Raw genomic sequence first — 9605 nt, forward strand, 5'->3', positions numbered from 1 at the left:
TGTCTTAAACTAATTAATATTAAAGGACTGATTCTTTTGGAAAGAAATTAGTCAACTAATAAAAAGCAAAAGGAGTATTTAAAATCTGGAAGCTTTACTGGATTGGAATGATAAAGACAAAATACATAGTTTGTATTTCATTAAGCACTTACTGAACACCACTTTTCACCAAGCACAAATGTGTGGAAGGTTGCAAGAGACAATATTAGAAATGACCATTGCCTCCATAAAACTGGTGGGCTTTGTTCAATATACAAATATATTTGGAAGCAGTGTCCTATCCCAAATATTAGGATAGACAAGAAGGAAATGAAAAAATAAATTCTACATTGCCTTTACATGTCTCCGGAAATTCATAATCTTATAGGAAAATATTGGCTAAATCAATACATGTGGCTAAATAGAAAACATTAATATTTTTTTAAAGTAGCACTTTTATATATATTTCAGAAAAGGCAATATAAACACATGGTACAAAATGAAAAGAAACAGTTGTGAAGTAAAATTTCACCTATTCTTTGTGCTCAGGTAGCCTTTAACCTCAAGACAGACTATCTTGAGAATTTTTAGTGACAGCTGCTATTTGTTCACTTTTTTCGGTTCCTATATTTCGCATATTTTCTTTTTGACTATTTTATTGTTTTCTAGAAACAATATTGTTTTATTGTTTTAAAATATATTTTAGATACAGTCATGTGCCACATAGTGACAGACCACATGTATGATGGTGATCCCATCCTACATAATAAAAGGCTAATATACAAAAGACCAAATGGTGGAATGACCGGTCACTATGATGTGTGCTGACCACCAGGGGGCAGACACTCAATGCAGGAGCTGCCCCCTGGTGGTCAGTGTGTTCCCACAGGGGGAGCGTAGCTCAGCCGGAAGCCGGGCTCATGGCTGGCGAGCACAGCGGCAGTGGTGGGAGCCTCTCCCACCTCAGTGGCAATGCTAAGGATGTCCGACTGATGGCTTAGGCCCACTAAGCTATCAGTCCGATATCCCCCCAGGGCTCCCAGACTGAGAGGGCACAGGCCAGGCTGAGAGATCACCCCCCAAGTGCACGAATTTTGTGCACTGGGCCCCCAGTCCTAATATATAAAAACCCTGGGTCATAATGTCCGGTAATGACTGAGGCTCAACCAACCGGAAGGTAGTCCTACAGTCAGTGCTGGGTTGCCACGAATCAGGGCCAGAGAGAGGCCTGAAGAGAGAAGCAGAGACTGATCCGTTGCCTCTGTGGCAGCTTTTCATCAGAACTTGCCTCTCTTTCTCTCCCAGTCTGGCCAGCAGCCGCACCTCCATTTCTCTCCAGGCCTCCACCTGGGCTGCTGATCAGCCCCACCTTTCTGATTAGGCCCCGTTGATAGGCCCAGAGATGCTGACTGCCATAGAAACCGACCAATCAGAACCAAATCTGGGTCAACTGTGAGGAGCCAATGGCTGCCTAGGAGGTGGAGCTTTTGATGCTGACTGGCATAGAAACCGATCAATCAGAACCAAATTGGCCAGCAAAGGAGGGAAGTTGGGGGCAAGATCAGGCCTACAGGGGAGGGCAGTTGGGGGCAAGATCAGGTTGGCAGGGGAGGGCTGTTGAGGGTGAGATCAAGCCGGCAGGAGAGGGCAGTTGGGGGCAAGATCAGGCCAGGAGGGGAGGGCCGTTGCGGGTGAGATCAGGCCGGCAGGGGAGGGCAGTTGGAGGCAACGAGGCCGGCAAGGGGAGGGCCGTTGGGAGCAAGATCAGGCCAGCAGGGGAGGGCAGTTGGGGGCGAGATCAGGCCTGCAGGGGAGGGCAGTTGGGGGCGAGATCAGGCAGGCAGAGGCAGTTGGGGGTGAGATCAGGCTGGCAGGGGAGGGCAGTTAGAGGTGATCAGGCAGACAGGCAGAGGCAGTTAGGGGTGATCAGGCAGGCAGAGGGGTTAGAGGTAATCAGGCAGGCAGGCAGAGGCAGTTAGGGTCGATCAGGCAGGCAGGCAGGTGAGTGGTTAGGAGCTAGTGGTCCCAGATTGTGAGAGGGATGTCTGACTGCCTGATCCATAGGGATCAGGCCTAAACCAGCAGTCAGACATCCCCCAAGGGGTACCTGATTGGAGAGGGTGCAGGCTGGGCTGAGGGAACCCCCCCCCTCCGTGCACGAATTTCGTGCACTGGGCCACTAGTAAGATTATAATAGAGCTGAAAAATTCTTATCAACTAGACAATAGCCATGGTTACATTATAGCACGACACATTACTCACATGTTTATGGTGATGCTCATGTAAACAAACCTGAGTCATATCACACATGCAGTTATATACAGTACATAATATTTGGTGATGATAATAAATGACTATGTTACCAACTTACATATTTTCTATACTATACTTTTTATCATTAGAGTGTTACTATTTCTACTTATAAAAAAAATAGTTTGTGCCCTGGGCAGTGTGGCTCAGTTAGTTGGGCCTTGTCCCATGCACCAAAAGATTGCTGGTTTGATTTCCAGTTGAGGCACATGCCCAGGTTGCAGGATCGATCCCCAGTAGGGGGCGTGCAGGAGGCAGCTGGTTGATATTTTCCTTTCACATCAATATTTCTCTCTCCCTCTCCTTCTCTTTAAAAATCAATTAAATTTTTTTTAATAGTTTGCTGTGCCTGGCTGGTGTGGCTCAGTGGTTGAGTGTTGACCTGTGGACCAGGAGGTTATGGTTCTATTCCCAGTCAGGGCACATGCCCAGGTTGCAGGCTCAATTCCTAGTAGGAGACGTGTAGGAGGCACCCAATCGATGCCTCTCTCTTTGATGTTTCTCTCTATCCCTCTCCTTCCTCTTTCTCTAAAATCAATAAAAACTTTAAAAAAATAAGTTTGCTGTAAAACAGTACACTGTGTTTCATTGGCAGCAGCCTCATCTCATGTTTACTGTGTCTCTTGATTGCATCATTTTCTCCTGTTACTGATTTAATCTCATTTTATAAATTTAGTGTAGCCTAAGTGATAATGTTTATAAAGTCTACAGTAGTGCCAGCCTTTATATTCACTCACCACTCACTGACTCACCCAGAGCAACTTCCAGGCCTGCAAGCTCCATTTAGGGTAAGTGCTATGTAAAGGTGTGCCATTTTTATCTTTTATACTGTATTTTTATGTTTATTTATTTTATATAACAAATATTTACCATTGTGATACAGTATTCAGTATAGTAATATGCTATACAGGTCTGTAACCTAGGAGCAACAAGCTATATCATATAGCCTACGTGTGTAGTAGGCTACACCATTTAGGTTTCTCTAAGTGCAGTCATGTTCGCAGAATGACAAAATTGCCTAATGATGGATTTCTCCAAACATATCCTTGTTGTTAAGTGGTGCAAGACAGTACTTATGTTTAGTTGGTTGTCTACACAATAAATAACTTCTTCCACTGTGTGGATAGTCTACCATTTTTGGTTTCTTTCTTTTGGTAAACAAGGTTTAAATTTTTAAAAATTCTAATTGATTTTTTAGAGAAAGGGAGAGAGAGAAACATTGATTTGTTGTTTCACTTATTTATGCATTCATTGGTTGATTCTTCTAAGTACCCTGACCCGGAATGGAAACCACAACCTTGGTGTATCAGGGTAACACACCAACTGAGATACCCAGCCAAGACTAAGTTTAAAAAAATTTTTTTTATAATCACCTGAGGATATATTTTCCATTGCTTTTTAGAGAGAATGGGAGAGAGAGGAAACGACAGAGAGAAATATTGATGTGAGAGAAGCACATTGATTGGTTGCCTCCTGCACAAGCCCTGGCCAGGGCCTGAGCCGGAGAGGAGCATGCAACCGAGGTATGTGCCCTTGACCAGAATCGAACCCTGGATCCTATGGTCCACAGGCCAACACTCTATCCACTGAGCCAAACCAGCTAGGGCCAAGTTTTAAAATTTTGAATGTAGTTGAATTTGTCAGTCTTCTGATTTTATGTATCTTGTTTAACAACCTACTACGTTTGAACATATCTAAGAGAAAAGTTGGACATTTGGAAGAGTTTTGGGAATGATGAATGATAGAGAACTAGGCCAAAAAGAAAAATCTAAGATACTTTAGGAAAAAAAAAGAATGTGTGCAAAAGAAATCAGTTTGAGAATATTGTTCAGCCATAAGTATTGATGATGTCAAAGTAACATAACCATTGACTATTAATCAAATTCTATGGGGAGGATAGGGCAACAGGCTGAGTGCTTGTGTAGTGATAGTGGTGATAGTGTGTTGATTTGTTTCCTGGGCTTCATATCTGTATAGATAGAACTGCCTCTTCCTTCATAGTGTTTGCATTTTATTCCAATTGCTGTTCAGATTGCTGTTATTTTCTAGATTTATGTACAGAAGGGAGAATGGTTTGATTTCGTGCTATTTTTCAGTTTTGATACCAGTTATGCTGGCTTTATAGAATGAGCTTTGAAAAATTTTTTAATGTTCTGGTTTGTAGGATTTACCCTCTTGTTGAAGGCCTCTTATTATCTTTCATGTTTCTTCTGTTTTGTCTATTGAGCTTAACTACCTGAGTTAATTTTGGTAACTCAGGAAAATATAGTCAAGTTTATGAATTCATATTTGTTGACATGTTATACACTGTTCTTAAAATTTTTTGCCTCCATATCCCTAAGGTAAGAGCTGTTCTTCCCTCCCCACTCAGACTTAACAGAAACTTACCTATTTGATGGTTCTTACTAAAGAATCAGGTGTTGGCTTTCAATGAACTGTTATTTTCTTTTTAAAAAATAATATATTTTTATTGATTTCAGAGAGGAAGGGTGGGAGGGGAGAGAGGGGGAGAGGGGGAGAGAGAGAGAGAGAGAGAAACATCAATGATGAGAATCACTGATTGGCTGTCTCCTGCACGCCCCACACTGGGGATTGAGTCTGCAACCCGAGCATGTGCCCTGACTGAGAATTGAATTGTGAACTCCTGGTTCATAGGTCAATGCTCAACCACTGAGCCACACTAGCCGGGTTGAACTCTGTATTTTCTAATTCATTAATTTATACTTTTACCTTCATTTCCTTTGTTTTCTTATGAATCTTCTTAATACCAGGAAACAATTACTGCATGAATAATGTAACATGAGATGGTGAAGGCCTAATTATACACAAATATAAATACCTACATAAATACTAAATGTTAATACAAGTAACTATCATATATAGAATACAGGAAGCTATACACAAAACTGTAAGGGAAAGGTGGGGAGTATCATTGGTCAAGGAAATTTCATGGAAATTAAATTTTCCTAGGATTTATTTTCGCATGGGGCTATAGGCTAAAATGTAAGGAACAGCTGTTACATATTTCATTGCCATGAAATCCTTTTACTGTTTCATTTCAAAGTAGGTGAAGTATAATCACTTAAAAGAACCTCCAAACAAAATACTATTTCGTAAACACAAAATTAAAGGGCTCTGCAGAGATCAGCATGTTTTTTATCATAGAAAAATTTTTTATTTTGTTAGTATCTTTTTCACTGCCATGACAATATCCAAACAGGCTTTAAACCCTTTAAAGATTGACCTTAATACAGGAACATTATAGAAGACAAAATTTACTTTTATTTTTAAAAAGTGAAAAAAATTTTAATGCTACATTCCTTAATATCCATTAAAAATATTTTCAACTCAAGTTGAAATACTTTTAATTTTGTTAAACTATAAAATATTGAATTCTACATTTTAAAGCACTATTATTTTAATAATCAGTCAAGTCTTTCAAACACCACCAGCATGTTTCTGTATTTCCATACAGCTTAAGTAGTATATCTGTAAAAAATCTTGAGTTCTGAAAAATAAGCAGAAAGAAATGTAAACTGCTGTTCCCAAATCTTTTAAAAGTTTTAATTGTGATGAAATACGTAACAAAACTTACCATGCTAGTGATTTTTAAGTACACAGTTCAGTAGTATTAAAGCATTAAGTATATTCATTGTTCTACAACCAATCTCTAGGACCTTTTCTTTTTGCAAAACTGAAACTATATCCCCATTAAACATTTCCCTGTTTCCCTGCTCCCACTAGCTCCTGGCAATCACCATGCTAGTTTGTCTCTATTTATTGACCATTTTAGCTACCTCAGGTAAGTTTTCCTTATTTCATTGAGCATGATATCCTTTCACAAAAGGTTCATCCATTTTATAGAATGTGTCAGAATTTCCTTACACACCACTTAGTTTATCAATGCATTAACACCTGGTTTCCTCCACCTTTTGGCCATTATGAAGAAAGCTGTTATGAACATAGGTGTAGAAATACCTCTTAGGAACCTTGCTTTCATTTCTTTTGGATATATACTCAGAAGTAGATTTGCTGGATTCTATTTTTAATTTTTTGAGGAACTGCTAGTTTGGATAGTGGATGCCCCATTTTACATTCCCACCAACAGTGCACAAGGGTTCTGGTTTCTCCATATCCTGGCCAACACTTTCTGTTTATTTGGTATTAGCCATCCTAATGGGTGTGAGGTGATCTCATTATGGTTTTGATTTGCATTTCCCTAGTGACTAGTGAGACTGAGCATCTTTCATGTTTGTTTGCCATTTGTACAGGGTGGGGCAAAAGTAGATTTACAGTTGTTGGTATGGAAAATAATACAATAATTAATAAATAATACAAGAATAAGCTGTTATGTATCCTCACAACTGTTTATCTTCTTTGGAGAAATGTCTGTTCAAGTCCTCTGCCCATTTTTTAATCAGGTTGTCTGTTTTGTTCAGTTTTAGTTCTCTATATTGTGGATAATAGTCCCTTACCAGAAATACGAGTTGCAAAAGTATTTCCTTCATAGTTTATTCACTTGGTGCCCTACTGAACATTTATAGTCTCTTCCTACTATAATATTGCTGTAGTAAATCTTTACCTGTATATAACAACATATTTATAGAATACACTAGAGGCCCAGCGTACGAAATCATGTGCGGGTAGGGTCCCTAGGCCTAGCCTGCAATTAGGGCCATCTTCCACCCGCTCTCCAGTCTCCAGTCCCACCCTGCCGCCACCCACCCGGTTCCCCGTGGTTCCCCATTCGCCATGCTGTAATTGGAGCCTGCGGGCCGGCGGGGAGGGACAGAGAGGTGGTCAGTGCACCTCATAGCGACTGGTTGAGCAGTCATTCCGGTCATTACGCTGTTATGGTCGCTGGTCTTTTATTATATAGGATTCTTAGAAGAAGAAATGCTGAATCAAAAGGTATATGTATTTTAATTGAGACATTACCAAATTGCTCAGAAGAGGGTGTGATAATGTATACCTACACCAACTCCATTACACTCTTGATCTTTCTGTACTATTTAAACAATTAATAGTTCTAACTCTAAATAATATATGTTATCTAGAATTTAGGTAACAGGTAAAGAGTAACAGCTAATAATTTATTATGTTAATAACTCTTAAATAGAAGATGGCGGCATAGGTAAACACCTGAACTGCTGCGTCGCACAACAACTTCAAAACTACAATTAAAAGAAAAAACGGATATCATCCTGAACCACAGGAAGGCTGGCTGAGTGGAAATTCTACAACTAGAAGGAAAGAGAAAAGCACACTGAGACTCAGAGGAGCTGCGGAAGTAAAGGCAGAGGTATGGAAGCGCGTGCACGCAAAGAGGGCTGGCAACTGATTACACGGCTTTTTCAAGCGGGAGGGAGACAAAAACTCCTGACTGCTCTGAACTCCAGTTCCGGGCGAGACTCTGGGGACCCAGTCCCATACGGGGAGAAACTGGACTGTCAGGCAGCGGGCAGAACTCAAAGTGGCTTTCTCTCAGAGGTGCTTGCAGCAATTACCGAGGGACACTGAGACCTGGGGGCCTCTTAGGGCAGGGCTGAGGGGAAGCCATTGCTGTTTGCTCCACCCTGAGACTCCGCCCCATCCAAGCTGTGCACAGAGGCTTTTGCATATCAATGGCCTGGTCCTTTGAAATCTAAACTTACTTAACAAACTGCAGCTGAGTCAGAGAGACCCAGAACATCCAAAAGAAGGCCCAACGCCCCGCAGCAGCTTGCATTGCTTCACAGCTGGGCCTCATCTGGGCACCTCCAAAACCCAAACAAAGAAGAGGAATCTGCAGATCTCTCCTCAGCTCCTGCTGGGTGGCCTCAGGTAGAGGCTAAATCAGTACCTTCTTGGAGATCCAAGAGCCAGTATACCCAGGGGTCAGAGTAGGACCATCCAGATTACAACTCCTCAGATCCATAAGGGACACACTCAGGGGACAGACTCAGTGAGCATCAAAGCTCCACTGAAGCAAGTCTTGCCTCATAAGGGTGTCTCCAGCACAGAAATTCTCCCATCATAGACACAGCTGATCCTCACAGACAATTGGCCTGGAGGTCAATTCCTCCCAGTGATACCAACAACAATCAAGGCTTAACTATGACAAGGCTGTGCACACAGCCCACAAAGGGGTGCACCAAGAGTGTCCACCTCAGGTAACTGGGGAGGCTGAGTCACTGGGCCCTACAGGACACCTAGCACACAAAGCCACTCTATCAACTCAGGGAAGCAGCCAAAATGCGGAGACAAAGAAACAGGTCACAAATGAAAGAAATGGAGGAAAGCAAATGACAGGATATGGAGTTCAAAACCACGGTTATAAGGTTTTTCAAGAATTTTCTAGAAAAGGCTAAATTTTGCAAGACCTTTAAGGATATGAAAAAGGACCAACTAGAAATTAAGCATACACTGACTGAAATAAAAAATAATATACAGTGATCCAACAGCAGACTAGAGGATCGCAAGAATCAAGTCAAAGATTTGAAATACAAAGAAGCAAAAAACACCCAACCAGAAAAGCAAAAAGAAAAAAGAAGCCAAAAATAAGAAGATAGTATAAGAAGCCTCTGGGATAACTTCAAGTGTACCAACATCCGAATTATGGGGGTGCCAGAAGAAGAGAGAGCAAGATATTGAAAACCTATTTGAAGAAATAATGACAGAAAACTTCCCCCACCTGGTGAAAGAAATAGACTTACAAGTTTAGGAAGCGTACAGAACCCCAAACAAAAGGAATCCAAAGAGGACCACACCAAGACACATCATAATTAAAATTCCAAGAGCAAAAGACATAGAGAGAATATTAAAAGCAGCAAGAGAAAAACAGTTAGTTACCTACAAGGGAGCACCCATTTGATTGTCAGCTGATTTCTCAAGAGAAACTATGCAGGCCAGACGGGAGTGGCAAAAAATATTCAAAGTGATGAATAGCAAGAACCTACAACCAAGATTACTCTACCCAGCAAAGCTATCATTTAGAATTGAAGGTCAGATAAAGAGCTTCACAGAGAAGAAAAAGCTAAAGGAGTTCATCACTGCCAAACCAGTATTATATGAAATGCTGAAAGGTATTCTTTAAGAAGAGGAAGAAGAAGAAAAAGGTAAAGATACAAATTATGAACAACAAATACATATCTATCAACAAGTGAATCTAAAAATCAAGTGAATAAAAAATCTGATGACCAGAATAAACTGGTGAATATAATAGAATCAGGGGCATAGAAAGGGAGTGGACTGACAATTCTTGGGGGGAAAGGAGTGTGGGGGGTGCGGGAAGAGACTGGACAAAAATCGTACACCTATGGACAAGGACAGTGGGG

This window comes from Cnephaeus nilssonii, assembly GCF_951640355.1.
Source record: "Cnephaeus nilssonii genome assembly, chromosome: 9".
Lineage (NCBI taxonomy): Eukaryota > Metazoa > Chordata > Mammalia > Chiroptera > Vespertilionidae > Cnephaeus > Cnephaeus nilssonii.